Source organism: Salvelinus fontinalis, chromosome 13, assembly GCF_029448725.1.
Source record: "Salvelinus fontinalis isolate EN_2023a chromosome 13, ASM2944872v1, whole genome shotgun sequence".
Classification (NCBI taxonomy): domain Eukaryota; kingdom Metazoa; phylum Chordata; class Actinopteri; order Salmoniformes; family Salmonidae; genus Salvelinus; species Salvelinus fontinalis.
The window spans coordinates 29,900,563-29,922,527 of record NC_074677.1 but is presented as its reverse complement, the minus strand read 5'-3'; the positions used below and the strand labels follow the sequence as shown (position 1 = coordinate 29,922,527).

Genomic DNA, 21,965 nt, shown 5'->3' with positions numbered 1-21,965 from the left:
GAGAAGGAACCGGGGATTGCCTTATGAAAAGCTTTCGTTATAGGCGACTACTATCTCCGGCTTTGATTTTATTTGATACACGTGACCATATCATCGTAAAGTATGTTTTTTCAATATAGTTTAATCAGATTATTGAAATTTTTTCGGGAGTTTTGCTGTGTTCTGCTTTGGGGAATGGCCGTCTGCCTTGGCCGTCTGCCCAACCCCGCCTGCACTGCTCGCCTGCTCAACGCCGTCTGCACTGCTCGTCTGCCCAGCGCCGTCTGAGCTGCCTGCCTGCCCAGCGCCATCTGAGCCATCCGTCTGCCCAGCGCCATCTGAGCCATCCGTCTGCCCAGCGCCATCTGAGCCATCCGTCTGCCCAGCGCCATCTGAGCCATCCGTCTGCCCAGCGCCATCTGAGCCATCCGTCTGTCCCGAGCCATTAGAGCCGCCCGTTTGTCCCGAGCCGTCAGAGCCGTTCGTCAGTCAGGAGCCGCCAGAGAATCCGTCAGTCAGGAGTCGCCAGAGCCGCCAGCCAGTCAGGAGCCGCCAGAGCCGCCAGCCAGTCAGGAGCCGTCATAGCCACCAGCCAGTCAGGAGCCGCCATAGCCGCCAGCCAGTCAGGAGCCGCCAGAGCCGCCAGCCAGTCAGGAGCCGCAGAGCCGCCAGCCAGTCAGGAGCCGCCAGAGCCGCCAGCCAGTCAGGAGCCGCAGGGCCGCCAGCCAGTCATGAGCTGCCCTCCAGTCATGAGCTGCCAGCCAGTCATGAGCTGCCCTCCAGTCATGAGCTGCCCGCCAGTCATGAGCTGCCCTTCAGTCATGAGCTGCCCTTCAGTCATGAGCTGCCCGCCAGTCATGAGCTGCCCGCCAGTCATGAGCTGCCCGCCAGTGATGAGCTGCCCTCCAGTGATGAGCTGCCCTCCAGTCATGAGCTGCCTTCCAGTCATGAGCTGCCTTCCAGTCATGAGCTGCCCTTCAGTCATGAGCTGCCCGCCAGTCATGAGCTGCCCTCCAGTCATGAGCTGCCCTCCAGTCATGAGCTGCCCTGCAGTCAAGAGCTGCCCTCCAGTCATGAGCTGCATCTAGTCCGGAGCAACCATTCAGTCCAGAGCTGCCTCTCTGTCCTGAGCTGTCCGTCAGTCCGGAGTTGCCCCTCTGTCCTGAGCTACCTCTCTGTCCTGAGCTACCCCTCTGTCCTGAGCTACCTCTCTGTCCTGAGTTGTCTATATTTAGGAGCCTTGGTGAAGGTTCCTGGACCACGGTCGGGGGCGAGGGTCGCCACTCAAAGGACGCTAAGGAGGGGGACAAAGACAGTGGTGGAGTGGTGTCCTCGTCCACCGCCGGAGCCGCCACCGCGGACAGATGCCCACCCAGACCCTCCCCTTGAGTTTTAGGGGTGCGTTCGGAGTCCGCACCTCAGTGGGGGGGTACTGTCACGTCCTGACCATAGTTCTTATGTGTTTTGCTTGTTTAGTGTTGGTCAGGACGTGAGCTGGGTGGGAATTCTATGTTGTGTGTCTAGTTTGTCTGTTTCTGTGTCCAGCCTAATATGGTTCTCAATCAGAGACAGCTGTCAATCGTTGTCCCTGATTGAGAGTCATATATAGGTGGCTTGTTTTGTGTTGGGGATTGTGGGTGGTTGTTTCCTGTCTCTGTGTTTGTGTTCTGCACCAGATAGGACTGTTTCGGTTTGCCACACTTTGTTATTTTTTGTTCGTTGTAAGTGTTCACTGTTTTTTGTTTAATTAAACATGTTGAGCACTGGCTACGCTGCGTGTTGGTCAGATCCCTGTTTCACCCCCTCTTCTAGTGAAGAGAGGTAAGGCTGCCGTTACAGGACCAAATAAAACCATTCGTGGGCCGCCAGTTGGGGAACCCTGCTTTACAGTACATCTTCCTCGCTCATAAATCCTTACCGGTCCTTGATCTTGCAAACAGATGTAACTGCCCTCTTGACAACGCCTTAGCCTGCTACACCCGCGAAAAGCTAGCAATTTGATGGCACAGTGGAGGCATTTTAAGCGGAGGGTTAAATTTACCAATCCAACTTGATAACACACTACACTGAACAAAACAACATGTACAGTGTTGGTCCCATGTTTCATGAGCTGAAATAAAAGTTGTTCCATATACACCAAAAGCTTATTTCTGTAGGATTTTGTGCACAAATGTGTTTACATCTCTGTTAGTGGGCATTTCTCCTTTGCCAAGATAATCCATCCACTTGACAGGTGTGGCATATCAAGAAGCCGATTAAACAGCATGATCATTACACAGGTGCACCTTGTGCTAGGGACAATAAAAGCCCACTCTAAAATGTGCAGTTTTGTCATACAACACAATGCCATAGATGTCTCAAATTTTGAGGGAGCGTGCTAACTGCAGGAATATCCACCAGAGCTGTTGCCAGTAATTTCTCTACCATAAGCCTCCTCCAACTTCGTTTTAGAGAATTTGGAAGTATGTCCAAACGGCCTCACCACCGCAGACCATGTGCATGGTGTTGTGTGGGCAAGCGGTTTGCTGACGTCAACATTGTGAACAGAGTTCCCATGTGGCAGTGGGTTATGGTATGGGCAGGCATAAGCTATGGACAACAAATTACATTACATTTTACATTACATTACAATTACATTTTATCGATGGCAATTTGAATGCACAGAGATATCGTGACGAGAACCTGAGGCTCATTGTCGTGCCATTCATCCGCCGCCATCACCCCATGTTTCAGCAACCTCTTTGAGCTCAAGGGGCAGTATTGAGTAGCCAGATAAAAGGTGCCCATTTCAAAAAGGCCTAGTACTCAATTCTTGCTCGTACAATATGCATATTATTATTACTATTGGATAGAAAACACTCTCTAGTTTCTAAAACCGTTTGAATTATTTCTCTGAGTGAAACAGAACTCATTCTGCAGCACTTTTCCTGTCAGGGAGTGAGATTTCAGAAATCCAGGTCCCTGTTCTGAGATCAGTTTATAAGTCCCCATGCAAGCTATGAGGGTACATGCACTGCATACGCCTTCCTCTAGATGTCAGTAAGCGGTGAGACTTTGAATGGAGTCGATTGCGCAATCTGGGACCTTATATTAGACCGTGGAACAGGAAGTACCGTTCTTTTCAACAGTGCGCTTGACGCATGAAGACATCAGAATGGCGTCCTGCAAACGTTTTCGTTTTAGTATTTCTATATCTCCGGTCATGTTTTTATTCGTTATAGGTGTTAAAAACATCATAAGGTAGTTAATTTAAACCGACTTATAGCAGTTTATAGCAGTTTATTGCGATTTTCTGGGATTTCTTTGCCATGCGCTTTCACGAGTTGGACACCACTCCAGTTGGCGGCTAACGTTTAGCGGCTAATTCGACCGGACAAGAGGACATCTTTCAACCCAAAGACGATTGTTTTGAAGAAAGGACACCTTGCCCAAGATTCTGATGGAAGCTCAGCTAATAGTAAGCAGTCTTTATGCTGATAATTCATTGTTCTGTTGAAAAATGTCAAATGCATGAAACGCCATTGCTTGCAATGTAGCATTGTGTTATCGCAGCCTGTATTGCGCAGTAAGGTTAATTTTAAAAATGTAATTCGGCGATTGCATTAAGAACTAATTTGTCTTTCAATTGCTGTCCAACCTGTATTTTTTTAGTCAAGTTTATGAATAGTTTTCGATTAGAATAGGTGGCTTTCCAAGATGGCGCCGGACAGATTGCTTGACGTTATGGACACTATTCTCATTGTATAAGCACAATTTGTGCTGCTAAATATGCACATTTTCGAACAAACTCTATATGCATTGTGTAATATGATGTTACAGGACTGTCATCTGAAGAATTCTGAGAAGGTTAGTGAAACAATTAATATATTTTGGTGGTTTATACGTTATAGCTATTTTTGCCTTGAATCAATGCTGTTGTTATGTTTGCTATTGTGCTAAGTTAATATAACGCTATATTGTGTTTTCGCTGTAAAACACTTGATAAATCGGAAATATTGTCTGGAATCACAAGATGCCTGTCTTTCAATTGCTATACACTATGTATTTTTCAGAAATGTTTTATGATGAGTATTTAGTTATTTGGCGTTGGTGTCTGTAATTTTTCTGTCTGCTTTCGGTGCAATTTCTGACTGTAGCTGCAATGTAAACTATGATTTATACCTGAAATATGAAAATTTGTCTAACAAAACATATGCTATACAATAAATATGTTATCAGACTGTCATCTGATGAGGTTGTTTCTTGGTTAGTGGCTATTTATATCTTTATTTGTTCGAATTTGTGATAGCTACTGATGTAGTAAAAAACGGATGGAGTAAAAATAGTGGTGTCTTTTGCTAACGTGGTTAGCTAATAGATTTACATATTGTGTCTTCCCTGTAAAACATTTGAAAAATCGGACATGTTGGCTTGATTCACAAGATGTGTACCTTTCATCTGGTGTCTTGGACTTGTTAATGTGTGAAAGTTAAATATTTAAAAAACATATATTTTGAATTTCGCGCCCTGCACTTTGAGCTGGCTGTTGTCATAAGTGTACCGACGTCGGGCTTGCACGCCAAACAGGTTAATGCACGGCCTCATGTCTGTACACAATTCCTGGAAGCTGAAAATGACCCAGTTCTTAGATGGCCTGCATACTCACCAGACATGTCATCCATTAGCATTCTGGATCGAAGTGTACGACAGCGTATTCCAGTTCCCGCCAATATCCACAGGCAATTAAAGAGGAGTGGGACAACATTCCACAGGCCACAATCAACAGCATGATCAACTCTATGCAAAGCAGATGTGTCACGCTGCATGAGGCAAATGGTGGTCACACCAGCCACTGACTGGTTTTCTGATCCATCCCCCAACCTTTTTTAAAGGTATCTGTGACCAACAGATGCATTCAGTTGAAGTCGGAAGTATACATACGACTTAGCCAAGTACATTTTGTCACGCCCTGGCCTTAATATTCTTTGTTTTCATTATGTTTTTTAGTTAGGTCAGGGTGTGACATGGGGAATGTATGTGTTTTGTAGTGTCTAGGGGTGTTGTATGTGTATGGGGCAGAGTAGAGTATAGTTGTCTAGTTATGTCTATGGCTGCTTAGATTGGTTCTCAATCAGAGACAGCTGTCATTCATTGTCTCTGATTGGGAGCCATATTTAAGGCAGCCATAGGCAGTAGGCTTTTGTGGGAAGTTGTCTATGTTGTACGTTTGTAGCTTGTGGTTGCACTTACATCTTTAGCTTCACGGTTGTTTTCGTTTTGTAATAGTGTTCGTTGCAGGTTTTTTCCCTTCTCTAAAATAAAAGAGATGTATTTTGCACACGCTGCGCCTTGGTCCACTCTCTCTCACGAAGACGATTGTGACACATTTAAACTCAGTTTTTCACAATTCCTGACATTAAATCCGAGTACAAATTCCCTGTCTTAGGTCAGTTAGGATCACCACTTTATTTTAAGAATGTGAAATGTCAGAATAAAAGTTTTTATTTCTTTCATCACATTCCCAGTGGGTCAGACGTTTACATACACTACATTAGTATTTGGTAGCATTGCCTTTAAATTGTTTAACTTGGGTCAAACGTTTCGGGTAGCCTTCCACAAGCTTCCAGCAATAAGTTGGGTGAATTTTGGCCCATTCCTCCTGACAGAGCTGGTGTAACTGAGTCAGGTTTGTAGGCCTCCTTGCTCGCACATGCTTTTTCAGTTCTGCCCACAAATTTTCTATAGGATTGAGGTCAGGTCTTTGTGATGGCCACTCCAATATCTTGACTGTGTTGTCCTTAAGCCATTTTGCCACAACTTTGGAAGTATGTTTGGGGTCATTGTTCATTTGGAAGACCCATTTGCGACCAAGCTTTAACTTCCTGACTGATGTCTTGAGATGTTGCTTCAATATATCCACAATTTTCCTACCTCATGATGCCATCTATTTTGTGAAGTGCACCAGTCCCTCCTGCAGCAAAGCACCCCCACAACATGATGCTGTCACCCCCGTGCTTCACTGTTGGGATGGTGTTCTTCGGCTTGCAAGCCTCCCCCTTTTTCCTCCAAACATAACGATGGTCATTATGGCAAAACTGTTCTATTTTTGTTTCATCAGACCAGAGGACATTTCTCCAAAAAAGTACGATCTTTGTCCCCATGTGCAGTTGCAAACCATAGTCTGGCTTTTTTATGGCGGTTTTGGAGCAGTGGCTTCTTCCTTGCTGAGCGGACTTTCAGGTTATGTCGATATAGGACTCGTTTTACTGTGGATATAGATACTTTTGTACCGTTTTCCTCCAGCCTCTTCACAAGGTCCTTTGCTGTTGTTCTGGGATTGATTTGCACTTTTCGCACCAAAGTACGTTGATCTCTAGGAGACAGAACGCATGTCCTCCCTGAGCGGTATGACGGCAGCGTGGTCCCATGGTGTTAATACTTGTGTACTATTGTTTGTACAGATGAACGTGGTACCTTCAGACGTTTGGAAATTGCTTCCAAGGATGAACCAGACTTGTGGAGGTCTACAATTTGTTTTCTGAGGTCCTGGCTGATTTCTTTTGATTTCCCCATGATGTCAAGCAAAGAGGCACTGAGTTTGAAGGTAGGACTTGAAATACATTAACAGGTACACCTCCAATTGACTCAAATGATGTCAATTAGCCTATCAGAAACTTCTAAAGCCATGACATAATTTTCTGGAATTTTCCAAGCTGTTTAAAGGCACAGTCAACTTAGTGTATGTAAACTTCTGACCCATTGTAATTGTGATACAGTGAATGATAAGTGAAATAATCTGTCTGTAAACAATTGTTGGAAAAATTACTTGTGTCATGCACAAAGTAGATGTCCTAACCGACTTGCCAAAACTATAGTTTGTTAACAAGAAATTTGTGGAGTGGTTGAAAAAAAAGTTTTAATGACTCCAACCTAAGTGGATGTAAACTTCCGACTTCAACTGTATCTGTATTCCCAGTCATGTAAAATCCACAAATTAGGGCCTAATGAATTAATTTCAATTGACTGATTTCCTTAGATGAACTATAACTCAGTCAAATCTTTGAAATGTTGCATGTTGCATTTATATTTTTGTTCAGTATATAACATATCCATTAAACACCACTCATCAGATTTCCAAAACTTCCAAGCACTCTCCAGATTTGGGAAATTATTATGAAATCACTTATTTATCAAGGCACAAGTCGAGACCCAGATGCAGATAGAGGAGGCAGATGGTTGGAGTCTTACAATGTTTAATAATCCAAAGGGGTAGGCAAGAGAATGGTCGTGGCAAAAAGGTCAAAACCAGATGAGAGTCCAGGAGGTACAGAGTGACAGACAGGCTCGTGGTCAAGGCAGGCAGAATGGTCAGGCAGGCAGGTACAGAGTCCAGAAACAGGCAATGGTCAAAACCAGGAGGACTAGAAAAAGGAGAATAGCAAAAGGAGTACGGGAAAAACACGCTTGTCGATTTGACTAAACATACAAGACGAACTGGCACAGAGAGACAGGAAACACAGGGATAAATACACTGGGGAAAATAAGCCACACCTGGAGGGGGTGGGGACAATCACAGGAACACGTGAAACAGATCAGGGCGTGACACTTATTAGTGGTTTGGCTATGCAGTACGTAGGTCACCTTCATCAGAATGTGAGTGTCGCACTATTTGTAGCTGTAGGGCACGAAGAGAGATAAAGAGAGACTGATATCCATATGAAAAGAGAGTGACTCATGTCCAACCAATGGAAAGTGTTCGAGAGGACATTATGGACAGGAATGTTTAAGAAGAGAGACTTGAGGGGCGGATCATAACCCATCAATACAATGACTATGTCATTAATTCATCAAACCTGACCGATCTTGTTATGTGGCTGACAAGGATCAGGATTTGATCTGAGGGGGCAGTATGATATCACATAGGAGAGGAAATGAGCCTGCCCGCCATAACGTATCAGATACAGCCAGAGAGGTGGCAGGCTGTGGCTGCAGTCTAATATAAGGGGCCATCTGGTAGACAGTGCATGTACTTCTCATTTCCTCCCAGATGAGACACAATGTCTATTTATCTGAATCACCTAGGCATGATCCCCCTTTCCTTCGCAACAACTCTTAAACCGTGGGTTTTCATAATGAAATGTCCTCGTTTGCTGGGGTTGACACACTGTTAGAAGCTGGCTAATAGTGTGAGAGGTGTCCTTTTAGTAACTGCACATATTTTTTGATAACTTGCTGGCTCTGAGGCCATAGCTTGCATGATTCACACCCAAGGAAGCAAAAAAAAAGACACAATGAATTATGCCCTTAATTCATAACGGCAGTTATAGCTGTCCAATTAAGAGCCGCCGTCTCTGACCCGAGCCCTTCCTTTCCACTCGCTATCTTTTTACATTAAGTTCATTTCTACGGTCCCTCACTAAATCAGTAGAGTGCCACAAAGCCATTAATCAGCTGTGGCCACCATGCGAGGAGCCCTAGAACCAATCATGTCGCTGTAGTGAGGCAGCCTCTTCCTCTGGCCCAGTAAATCTAGGTCCTGATTGTGCTACTTGTGACGCATCGCCGAAGTCACAATACATTTTCTCACAGCCCAGAAGTGACAGGAGATATCTATCTAACTCAGATTCTTTATTATGTACATGCTGCATAGCAGGCCTATATTAGTGCATGAACAATAGGCCTATATTAGTGCATGAACAGTAGGCCTATATTAGTACATGACCAGTAGGCCTATATTAGTACATGACCAGTAGGCCTATATTAGTACATGAACAGTAGGCCTATATTAGTGCATGAACAGTAGGCCTATATTAGTACATGACCAGTAGGCCTATATTAGTGCATGAACAGTAGGCCTATATTAGTACATGAACAGTAGGCCTATATTAGTACATGCCCACGCACACGTACAAACACACACACACACACACACACACACACACACACACACACACACACACACACACACACACACACACACACATACACACACACACACACATACACACATACACACACACACATACACACATACACACACACACATACACACAGGAAAGAAGACACAAAAGGTGGACTGCATATAGTACAATGTACTGTGTAGATACAATGTATATTTTATTTATTTATTATAAGCTTAAATGTATCAAAGCAGTGCATTGTGCTCTTTCAGCAAAAACAAATCTCACTTCCAGCCTCAAAAAGCTTTGAATCAATCATCTGGTCATATCAAACTAATGACATTTTGACTGGAGCGGTTCAACTCTCGAGGGCCCTCAAGAACAAGCTGAATCTTGTTTGACATTTCCCCTAAGACCCTTATCAAAACACCCATATGAACTCCGTCACTGCTTGAGAGGCCAGCCACTCTTGAATTCAATTATTGCCACTTGACATAAAGACAAAACACAATTTAATGGCCCAGTGGCGGAGAGACGTTTTTCTTTGATCCCCAGTCTATAAAGCAGTGTGAGGAAATCACATCAAAGCCGATGAACAAGTGATGACTTTAGTCCATTAAGCCAAATGTCAGGCGACGTGTAAGCTTTGGCCCTTCAACCTAATGGTCGACAATGTGTTTAAACAACATGTTTAGAGAGAGACAGCACGGGAGAGAGCGAGAGAGAGAGAGGAAAAACAGAAAGCGAGATTTACAGATTAATGCATGAGAAAGAGCTGTCTCTGCCCCTATATATCAGGGGCAATCGTTCCCATGTGCCCGGTCTTCCCTTCTCTCATCCATCAAGGGAAAGATAATCACAGCTGGAAACAAGGTAATTCAAAGAGCTCTGCTTGCCTTCGCTATGAAAAGGCTCTTGACTCAGCAGAAAGGAATTGGAAATGTCAAGTGAAAAGCCAGTCAGTCTTGTAATACAGGCAACAGATGCTCAACAAATAGCAATCCCAGAGAGACTCCTTCTATTCGCTCCCTCTCTTCCAGTCCCTTATGCTTGCCTATGGAGAGAAAACAACCAAAGTACAAAAACGTGATCATCTACAATGGATCACATGCTGTGGTATATGTCTTCACAAACATTACATCCAGTGTATCCTTAGTAGCTCTCAAGAGTTAGGCTAATATCATGAAACGTGACGGCCCTACATTGCGATACTCAGCCAAACAAGGAACAAATAGACACTTTTGTAAAAATCCAAGACCTACATCACTAACTAACAAGGAAGGGCCTCCTATGCCTTTAACGTGATGCTCCAGAACTTTTGTATAATTTCAACCAGTAGTTTTGAAAGTGGTGCTCACGAGCCAAAACCCCTTTTTTAGTGTACTACAGTACGTCATCCAATTCTTACAATATGTAAAGTCCTGTAAAAAAAAATACAAATACAAATCATACATATACATTTTATGAATTTATTGTGCTTAATATCCCGGACTGTATCTTTAATCTTACATTCTATTTTGGCTATTTCTGGAACATGGTTACCCGATCTACAACTTTTCTCCTCCCTCTCTCAAGCACACAGTGGATGAGACCGCCTGGCTGTGAGCGGTGGCGTCACTAAATATTAAGTGGGCTCTCTATGAGTGCCTGCTGGAGACCAGTAATTAAATGCAGTCCCAGTGAGGGCACTCAATGGCAGGCACAGTGGGCCTGAGCAAAGACTGTCAGGGCCAAGCCTCGCACCCGGCTCCAGTCCTCCTCATGCCTGGCTATGAACTGTTCACTGGCTCCAGCACCTTGGACTACCAGCACCACACTCACAGAACATGAAGACGCACTAACATAGGGAGGAGAACAACGCGCTGAGCATGCCATGGAAACATGGAAGGATGGAAACCCCAAGAGTGATGGTTGTTTGTGTGAGCTTTTGAAATTTCTCATTTGAGGAGCCTAAGGCTATGCTATGGCTATTTGTAGGCTTTAGGCTATATCTGGATATGGCACAGTTTGGGTGAGCTGCTTATCCTGGAAAGTTCACATTTACGCAAGAGGCTTAGACAGTCAGGCCTCACAACAACCTTTGGCAAACATAAATATTAATGAGAGAAGAATACGGTGTCAGAGAGTAGCGCGATCATCTGCAAAGGTCTCTGTCGCCTCATGTGACTGTTGCATGTTCAAAGCTGCGTTTGCTTTGGGAGCACCCTGAGATTTTTGTGCGCCTCACTAACTCTACACGCATGTCATCATCGATCACATTTTGTGACATCAGCACTTTTAATATTAGCAGTTTTGTCCATAGAATTCATTTTATTTGTACATTTTTTCCTGAGGGGGAAAAAATCCTGCGCTTTCACTAGGGAATATTATGAGCTCGAGCTGCAATGGTGTCCATGGCAACGCACAGCTCAATCCATCAAGTGCTAACAATGGCATAATACACTGATGCCAAATTCAAATTGGCGGGTGGCTTTAGGACCATGCAGAGCATGGCCCGGAGAGCAACTGCTAGCCTGCAGCCTTTTCTCTCGCTTTTTAAAGGTAGAGACAATGCCAGTTTGCTTTGCTGGTTAGCCATTTAGGCAATGCACTGATTGCTTTGATTTTGATGTTGGCATTTGAACTCGGCCTTGTAAGCTTTGATGTATTCTAATAACCAGGGGTTAATTGAATTGGGAAGTGGGAGAGCCCTCCTTTTTTTGGTGACCTTTCGAAACCAAAAGCTATTGTATTGCTATTAAAGTATAGGTTGATATTTTAATTCATTTGTCCAGTAGGCTAATGCAATTTGGTTTTATGTATTGATATGAAAATATGCACAACTGAACAAATAACTATGTAGACTATTTCCCCAAAATACGTGTCTTGTTTTTGGCTTCAAAGACACTAATATTAGTAGGCTATAACAAATGCTGCAAATGGGACATAATGGCATCGGAGGGAATGGCGGACGTTTTACGGGCTCCTGACCAATTGGGCTATTTTGTGTCTTTTTTTGCACTGATCTTATCTTTTTTTGTTCATAATTTCCCCCCCATCGTTTTCTATGACAGAAAAGAGATTTTGGACATCAGTACAGCTGTCACTCCCCTCCATTTGGAGAAAGACAATGATTATCGCAGACCAGGCAAAAATCCCGACACTCGAAGAAGTACGAGATGACGCTATAGAGGCCGGCATGCGGGATACCTGACGAGACTACGTCGGAGACTGGGAAAATTGTCTCTACCCTCCATTCTATTTGCGAACGTGCAATCAATGGAGAATAAACTGTATGAGCTCCGTTCAAGACTATCCTATCAATGTGATCTGAAGAACTGTAATATCCTATGTTTCTAAGGCTTAACAAAGACATGGTAAATATAAATCTAGCTGGTTTTTCTATACATCAGCAGGACAGAAGCTCAGAGGAGGAGGTGTGTGTCTCTTTGTTAACAACAGCTGGTGTCCAATCTCTAATATTAAGGAAGTCTCAAAGTTTTGCTTGCTTGAGTTAGAATAACTCATGATAAGCTGTAGACTACAGTATATACCAAAAGAGTTTGCATATATATTTTTCGTAGTTGTCTATTTACCACCACAAACTGACACTGGCACTAAGACCACACTCAACGAGGGCCTAAGCAAACAAGAAAATGTTCACCCAGAGGTGGCGCTCCTAGTGGTCGGTGGCTTTAATGCAGGAAAACTGAAATCCGTTTTACCTCATTTCTACCAGCATGTGCAACTAAAAACAACTAAAAACAATAGATCACCTTTACTCCACACACAGAAACCCATACAAAGCTCTACCTCACACTCCATTTGGCAAATCTGACCATAACTCTATCCTCCTGATTCCTGCTTACAACCAAAAACTCAAACAGGAGGTACCAGTGACGCTCTCAATACGGAAGTGGTCCAATGGAGCGGATGCTAAGCTACAGGACTGTTTCGCTAGCACAGACTGGAATATTCCGGGATTCATACGATGGCATTGAGGAGTTTACCACACCAGTCACTGGCTTCATTAAAAAGTGCATTTATGACATTGTCCGCACAGTGACCGTACGTACATATCCCAACCAGAAGCCATGGATCACAGGCAACATCCGCACTGAGCTAAAAGCTAGAGCTGCCGCTTTCAATGAGCGGGACACTGGACTCTTATAGGAAATCCCAATACGAGAGACCTGGCAGTGTGGTGCCAGAAAAGCAACCTCTCCCTCATTGTCAACAAGGCAAAGGAGCTGATTGTGGACTACAGGAACCGGATTGCCGAGCACGCCCCCATCCATATCGACGGGGCTGTTGTGGAACAGGTCGAGAGCTTCAAGTTCCTCTGTGTCCACATCACTATCTTGGTCCAAACACATCAACACAGTTGTGAAGAGGGCACGACAATGACTCTTGCTCCTCAGAAGGCTGAAATGATTCGGCATGGGCCCTCAGATCCTCAAAAGGTTATACAACTGCACTATTGAGAGCATCTTGCATCTTGCTCCCTGCCATCCAGGACCTCTATACCAGGAGTCAGAGGAAGGCCATAAAAATTAATTCCAAGTCATAGACTGTTCTCTATGCTACCGCACGGCAAGTGGTACCGATGCACCAAGTCTGGAACCAACAGGACCCGGAATAGCTTCTACCCCTGAGCTATAAGACTGCTAAATAGATGGTTAAATAGTTAACCAGTAGATACCTGGAATATATGCATTGACCCTTTTTTCATTATCCTCTTTTGACTCATTACATACGCAGCTGTTACTGTTAATTATCTATCATGTTGCCTAGTCACGTTATCCCTACCTATACATTGCATTCGGAAAGTATTCGGACCCTCTGACTTTTTCAACATTTTGCTACATTACAGCCTTATTCTAAAATGGATACAATTATTTTTTCTCATCAATTTACACACCCCAGAATGACAAAGCAAAAACAGAAATGTTAGCAAATGTATTAAAAATAAAAAACAGAAATAGCTTATGTACATAAGTACTCAGAACCTTTACTTATGAGACTCGAAATTTAGCTCACGTGCATCTTGTTTCCATTGATCATCCTTAAGATGTTTCTACAACTTCATTGGAGTCCACCTGTGGTAAATTGAAATGATTGGACATGATTTGAAAATGAACACACCTGTCTATATAAGGTCTCACAGTTGACAGTGCATTTCAGAGCAAAAACCATGCCATGAGGTTGAAGGAATTGTCCATAGAGCTCAGAGACAGGATTGTGTTGAGACACAGATCTGGGGAAGGGTACCAAAAAATGTCTGCAGCATTGAAGGTCCCCAAGAACACTGTGGCCTCCATCATTCTTAAATGGAAGAAGTTCGGAACCACCAAGATTCTTCCTAGAGCTGGCCGCCCGGCCAAACTGAGCAATCGGGGGAGAAGGGCCTTAGTCGGGGAGGTGACCAAGAACCCGATGGTCACTCTGACAGAGCTCCAGAGTTCCTCTGTGGAAATGGGAAATCCTTCCAGAAGGACAACCATCTCTATAGCACTCCACCAATCAGGCCTTTATGGTGGAGTGGCCAGATGGAAGCCACTCCTCAGTAAAAGGCACAAGACAGCCGGCTTGGAGTTTGCCAAAATGCACCTAAAGGACTCTCAGACCATGAGAAACAAGATTATCTGGTCGAACCAAGATTGAACAATTTTTTTTGCAAACATTTATGAAAACCTGTTTTTGCTTTGTCATTATGTGGTATTGTGTGTAGGTTGATGAGGGGGGAAACTATTAAATCAATTTTAGAATAAGGCTGTAACATAACAAAATGTGGAAAAAGTCAAGGGGTCTGAATACTTTCCGAATGCACCGTGTGTACAGTACCAATCAAAAGTTTGGACACATCTACTCATTCATGGGTTTTTCTTTATTTGGACTATTTTCTACATTGTAGAATAATATTGAATACATCAAAACTGTAAAATAACACATATGGAATCATGTAGTAACCAAAAATGACCTGGCCTCCACAATCACCCGACCTCAACGCAATTGAGATGGTTTGTGATAAGTTGGACCACAGAGTGAAGGAAAAGCAGCCAACAAGTGCTCAGCATATGTGGGAACTCATTAAAGACTGTTGGAAAAGCATTTCAGGTGAAGCTGGTTGAGAGAATGCCAAGAGTGTGCAAAGCTGTCATCAAGGTAAAGCGTGGCTACTTTGAAGAATCTCAAATATTAAATATATTTTGATTTGTTTAACACTTTTGTGGTTACAACATGATTCCATATGTCTTATGTCAGAGTTTTGATGTCTTCACTATTATTCTACAATGTAGAAAATAGTCCAAATAAAGAAAACCCATGAATGAGTTGGTGTGTCCAAACTTTTTACTCGTAATGTACATATCTACTGTAACGGCAGTCTAAGTCGTCCTCCTCCTCAACGAGGAGAGGCGAGAAGGATCTGAGGACCAATGTGCAGCGTGGTAATTTTCCATTATTTAAACTAGCAAACGAGTGGGAATGTACAGTAACATCCTCTGCCACCAACGTAAAAAAATAAAAATAAAGAGCCCTCAGAAAAAGGTTTTTGAACATGCCCAAGTCAAAGCGCATTTAGTGGCAGCAAGCATTGTAGACAAGGCTAAAGAGGACACCCAGGTTATAGTTCACCCTCAAAATATGTCCTTTTGTAGCCTACATTGATTTATTTTATTTGAAGTTATATTCCGATATTGTGATATTTGTTCTACTGCCTAATTGAAGTCTTAGAACTTCATTAGCATACTGGTTTATGTCCGGAATTTTGGATGACTGACATGCCCAAAGTAAACTGCCTGTTACTCAGGCCCAGAAGCTAGGATATGCATATACTTGGTAGCATTGGATAGAAAACACTCCGAAGTTTCTAAAACTGTTAAAATAATGTCTGTGAGTATAACACAACTGATATGGCAGGCAAAAACCAGAGGAAAATCAATCCGGAATTTTTTGGGGGGCGGTCACAGGCCGTTTCAGTGCTTACCTATGGGAAATACAAATAGATAGGACCCAGATTGCAGTTCCTAACGCTTTCACTAGATGTCAACTGTCTTTACAAAGGGTTTCAGACTTGTTTTTTGAAAAATGAACAAGTAGTTGGAAGAACTACAAGGTGTCTCTCATTAGAAAAGTTGTCTTGTTGGCGCGTGAATGAGGTGCGCGCTCTTTGTTACTTATCTTCCTTATTGAACATACTATTCTCCGTCTTAAATATTATCATTAATTTAGATATTAGAGTACCTGGGGATTAATTAGAAACATCGTTTGACATGTTTTGAGGAACTTTACTGGTAACTTTTTGGATTCGTTTGTATGCATGTTGAAAGAGTGGATTAATGAGATCATTGGCGCCAACTAAACTGACTTTTTAGGATATAAAGAAGGACTTTATCGAACAAAACGACCATTCCTTGTGTAGCTGGGACCCTTGGGATTGCAAACAGAGGAAGATCTTCAAAGGTAAGTGATTTATTTAATCGCTATTTGTGATTTTGTGACGCCTGTGCTGGTTGAAAAAGTATTTTGGTGTGGGGCGCTGTCCTCAGATAATCGCATGGTATGCTTTCGCCATAAAGCCTTTTTGAAATCTGACAGCGCGGTTGGATTAACAAGAAGTTAAGCTTTTAAATGATGTATGACCCTTGTATTTTCATGAATGTTTAATATTACGATTTTTGTATTTTGAATTTCGCGCTCTGCAATTTCACCGGATGTTATCGTAGGTGACCCGCTAGCGGTTCCTGCGCCAAAAAAGGTTAAAAATCATATGAAATTTGGGTCTGTGCATACAGTGGGTCTTCTGCCGTGACATCTAAAAATGATGCTGTACATTGATATCTTGAAAATTAGGCAAAAGAATTCTGACTTGTCTAAGCCCAACCGCTATACTTGAGTATGTGGGCATACTATAGGCTATGGGTATGGTGGGTGTTCTGCAGTGACGTCTAAAATGCTTCTAATTAATCAGCACCTTGGAGAGCGCTGTCCATTTCACCACCATGGATAGAAGGCTACTTGGCAGTTCACTCGGTCTGCTGTGCTGCTACATTGAGTTTGTCACTTTTTTTCACAGAGTGAGCGCGAAAGGGGTGGGGGGGAGTTATCCGGGGGGCTTTGAGGTACCGGAAGCTCCCGATTTACAAATTAATCACTGGGGGGAGCCTCCAGTCCCCCCCGGCTCCTACGCCACTACATGTGTATGATTTATCTGGCATAGTTTGCATTCATGGTCAGCTGTTTAATGCACTAGTTACTTTCACATTGAAGTCGGCCTTGTTGTGACTAGATAGCATGTGTTATCTATTTCATGTTGCACTGTATGCGTTGTTCCACAAGTAAATGAGTCAATTTATGCTTGAGTACACGACGTTCCACATACAGTACCTTTAAACCTAATATTGCGGTGATAATTAATGGCTGGGGTGATTTTTTATTTGTTTTGCTGATCTCTAAATAGCTAATTTTCTTGGTGTAGAAATGCAGTAAATGAGCTTCAACTTAAAAAAAATATCCTTGGTTTTCAGTTAAATCAACATACATGGTACTCCATTCCACAAAATCATATCATCCATTTAAAATGCATGCTATCTGTCCTGCTAGCCTACATGTGAAGGCATAGGATATAGGCTTGGGAGAAGCAACCGTAACTTTCATTTAGACTAGGCTACACGTTTCCTTAGAAAACAGTGCCTGACAAAGCAATATGACAGCCTGATAAGTCGACCCATGATATTCTAATAACAGCCTATCCAAGACAAACAGCATTCAGGCTACATTACCAGGCCTGCTTGTAGCCTATGCTTATGCATAGCACTTTAAACTGGGGATAGTCAAGACGTTTTATGATGTAAAACATGTATTGCTGACGTAGGGAAGGAAGTGTAAAGAGTAAGAGCATTCGCTTTTTTGCTGTCCAAGGTCCTGAAACTGTTCCCACGATTTCAGTGGGCTATTGGAGAAGTGCTGTAAATTCACGTGTGCGCTTTTGTCCATTTGCTAAATGTGTCAGGCAACTGCAATACTAAGTGAGAAGTAGAAAATGCATATCAACACCAATTCTATTATGAAGCTGCCAGGTGCAACATATGCGACGGTCTTAAGTGATTTAGGCTATATGCTACTCTAATGGTAGCCTACTAAAATATACGTTTCTGAAAGTTGATGGACCAAAACAGCTTTATTATTGTAAGTAAAATCGTAAAGTGACAATTTAGCCTACATGTTATAGGCCCTAGCAGCCTAGTTCAACTATCCTCCGCTGAACCAGTATCAGTGCGTTAGAGACCTGTCTAACGCCCGGAAAGTTCACATTCAAACTCCCATTCACCATATCTGCATGCATTATAAGGTCCAAATTTCTCTGAGTTTCTCTGAGAAACTATATTCATTTACCCCTACTACGGCCGGGATGTACTTCCAAAAAAGGTCTAAATAAAAATGTACAAGCAACCTAAAAAAAAAACATATTTGGCACTCATTACTGCCACAAACTGGTTGGAAGTCTACAACAGCTCAATAAGAGACATTTTTTCGGGTTACTTGTACATTTTTATTTATAGCATACCTTTTTTGGAAGTAGCCTACGGTAGTAAATATAATTGTTCAGCGAAACTCCATAGCCTATTTGGTGATCAACGAACGTAGTTTGACACTATAGGCCCTAACGCTTGCAGAGCTGGTGAATGGGAGTATGAATCTGAGCTGGTTCAATACTCCGCGCCTGCTTTCTGGGTTAAGCCACGTTACAAGTAGGACGACCTGCAGGCTACCTAGGTGGCCTAGGTAAGCCACTCAACTCAGTTTTAGCCCATCTCTGAAACATCAGCCCATTTACGTAGCCTATGTTGTCAATCACTATAGATGTTACGGGTATGCTAGCTAATCGCTTTAGATGTTTTCCAGGTGTAACGAATGCACCTGAGTAAGTTAGTTAGGAAATCACTGTGGGCTAGTGGAAATGTTTTCGTAAACTGCGCCGTCGCAGAAAGGCAACAGACTGGAGCTTAGCCTATAGCCTAAAAAACAGACTTTTCTCAGGATATGATAGCCTAGACTAAGCAACAGGCTTTGCTCACAATACTCGTTTCACTCACCCGGCTTCTTTCCTATGAAGATAACTTGTGTGTCAGAATTGTTCCCCTTTTCGTTCCAAAAACAGACCCTATCGTTTTTTTTCTTCAGCACGGTGTGCGAGTGCTCTACCTTTCGCTTTGTCCTGCCATCGAAGCGATCCCCTTTCAGCGAGAAAGCTGCACGCACAATTCATGGTTTTGAATATGAGATATCCACGTCTCCACGTCGCCATGGAGATGGAGGGAGCTCTTTATCCAGAATAGAATAGGTATCGCTTTTTACCGACAATGCTTCACCGAGCCGACCCCTTCAGCATTTTCTTTGGCCCCAAAATGCTCTATTGTCTTGATCACAAATTTTATGAGAAATGATTCTACAGATGGTCGCTCTGCACTCATGCATGCCACGCAATATAATAATATTATATTCTAGAACAGCAAGAAATGTAAGCGCTATGTTTGTAAGAACAAGACGCAGTTTAATGGAAACTGCAATTACTAACAGTGAAATGTTTTTTATGGTACACTAACATTATTAGAAAGGTTGACAATACAATTAACTCAGAGACTTCAATGAAGATAAAGTGCTTAATATGCAGTGGAAAATAGGCCTATGGGCTAAATAGGCTACACAGATGTAGACTATGGGAGTACTTTTTTGACTGATTCTTCTGATAACATACACACAATTATTCAATTAGCTCACTGATAATAATGTCTGAGAAATTAGAATTAAAGGATAACAGTACATGTGGAAACCCTCTGTAGTTTCCACTGTTCCCTATTCACGTGCCTTTAGTTCATGTTATTAACAATCGAGTGTTCATGATTTCAAATTCAAAGCGTGCACCGACGGTTGCTTTTCCCGAAAAAAAGCATTAGGCTACGACTTAAATTCATAGATAACTCGATACTCTCGTGCACTTGGAAAAATTAGGAAAGATAAAACGGGAGCACGGTGCAATGTGTTATGTAATCCCCCACTCCCCCTTGTATTATCCGTAATTTCTCAGTCACCACAAAACCAGTCTAACGTGCAGAAGAAAATTATAAATTTACCTACCTTGTTAATAGACGCCGCTCTTATTAATTCATTCTGTTTAACAATTACGCCTGGTTCCCGACGGTTGTCGTTTAACACAGGGGCGAGGAATATGAGTTGCTAATTTCACATTTCACCCTACATCTTGTTGAAACATCCATCTCCTGTCATTCTGTCATGTCCCCTTCTTTTGAGCTCGACCAAGTAGGAAGATAGAGAGAATGGGCAAAAGAGAGTGTGTGTTTGAGTGAGCGAGAGTGCAGGCTATTTGTGTGTGAAGAGAGAGAGGAGGAGGAGAAGAGAGAGAGAGAGAGAGAGAGAGAGAGAGAGAGAGAGAGAACGAGAGAGAAAGAAAGAAAGAAAGAAAGAAAGAAAGAAAGAAAGAAAGAAAGAAAGAAAGAGAAAGGGAGGGAGGGAGAGAGGGGGAGGACTTCAAATAGCTGAGATCCAGGTTGTTTTGTATGTATGGACAGAGCTGTCAATGTAATAGTAAGGAAGAGTAGGCTATTGAGGAAATCACAGAGGGTCTGTGGAAACAACCCACCCGGGATGTTTAACACAGGTCAAAGATCAGACAAGGGGACGTCATCAATAAGTCATTCAAATACAGAAGAAACAGATCATTTCACATTAGTGTATAGTAGGCTGAATATATGCCATACAACTGAAAACAGTGCCACATACTGGAAATGCAAACATTTCAATATTTTTATGTAGTCTCTATCTCTCTCTCTCACTGCATGTTGGACTGTAAGGTCAGACCAGACAAGTGTTTGCTGAAATCATTATTGCATCTTCACAGACAGGCTACTTTAGTGGTGCTAATATACTGTGTCATCAGAAGATAGCATGTCATTCATTCATTATGTTGTGCACAAATGATCTAAATGGCCTCTGCTTGGCAGAAACAAAATAATCAGCTAAAATAACAAGAGGATCTCTTTTTTACACACTATGTTTATTAGATGAAAGAGCATTTGTGGCCTGTCACTCATAGATTAGGACAATGGTTGTTCCCTAGTTTGGTTCTGAAGGACTGGGGACTGATGACACTAAAGAGCATGTAGGTTCCAAAAGACACAGGAGTCATGGTTAGCTGAGTTTAATACATGGCAAAATACACATGGCTATTGCTGTGTATAAAACAAAAGCTCCAAAGAAAATGTCATCCCATGGGTCTTTCCGGAACTGCTACCTGTAACACAACTCTCTCCAAAGTAATTAGCTGTACTTATCACTGTATAGCATACCTGTCAGAGGCACATTTTACCCAATAAATCTTTTCTATCCAAGACAATGGCAGTAAGACCCAGGGGAACAAAGCAAATTATATTTTTTGTTTGGCTTTCGGGCATTACCCAACAACAAAAATAAACAGGATTTATGTCGTCAATTTTATGAATTCAACAACCTGCCCCTTGACTTCCGAAGCATAAAAGATTTGACATGTTTGATAAGTGATGGGTCACATTGTCTTTCATGGCTGGCAGGCTACACGACTACCTCGTCTTAAACTTTACTGTGACACTGCAACATAATGGTTTGTTTTACGGCCATAGTAAAATAGTATCTATTGATGTAACCTTCATATGCTTAACTAGAAGCTTTCTATTTCCCCAGACACAAAAATCCTTTCTCTGTCTATCATTTTCCTGCACTCCCGTTCTCCCACTCTTTCTTTCCAACTCCTCTCCTCCCTTTTTCTCTCTCTTTTTCCTCTTCATGCACTCCTTTTCTCTCTCTTTCTCTCATCTCCTCCTCTCTTCCATCTCTTATCCCCCTTCCCTTTTCTCTCTCTACTTCTCTATACTGGGGTACATGCACACAAATCATTCTAATTCATGAAGCTATACAGTTAGTCTCACTCAATCTCCCTCAGGAGCTGGCTGCGTATCACTCTTTGTAAGCAGGGAGACATCAGTCTGTGGTACTTACACTAGCTTGTGACGCACTTGTTTCAAACATGAAAGACGCCTGACTGATATATTGTAAGAAATAATCTCTCTCTCT

At 42.6% G+C, this 21,965-nt stretch overlaps 1 protein-coding gene across 3 annotated transcripts in view; it reads right to left on the bottom strand.

The window, feature by feature from the left end:
• Positions 1-20,305, bottom strand: part of LOC129868402 (G protein-activated inward rectifier potassium channel 2-like) — a 95,711-nt gene extending 75,406 nt beyond the window's left edge. The window contains exons 1-2 of one of the 3 annotated variants that reach the window (XM_055942349.1): positions 19,977-20,305; positions 13,878-13,936 (exon numbers count right to left, since the gene is read on the bottom strand). The gene's annotated coding sequence lies outside the window, so the exon portion shown is untranslated. Of the gene's footprint in view, positions 1-13,877; positions 13,937-18,934; positions 19,024-19,976 lie in introns of those variants that run through there. The other 2 variants (XM_055942348.1, XM_055942350.1) reach the window with 2 other exon arrangements.
• Between the last annotated feature and the right edge of the window lie 1,660 nt (positions 20,306-21,965).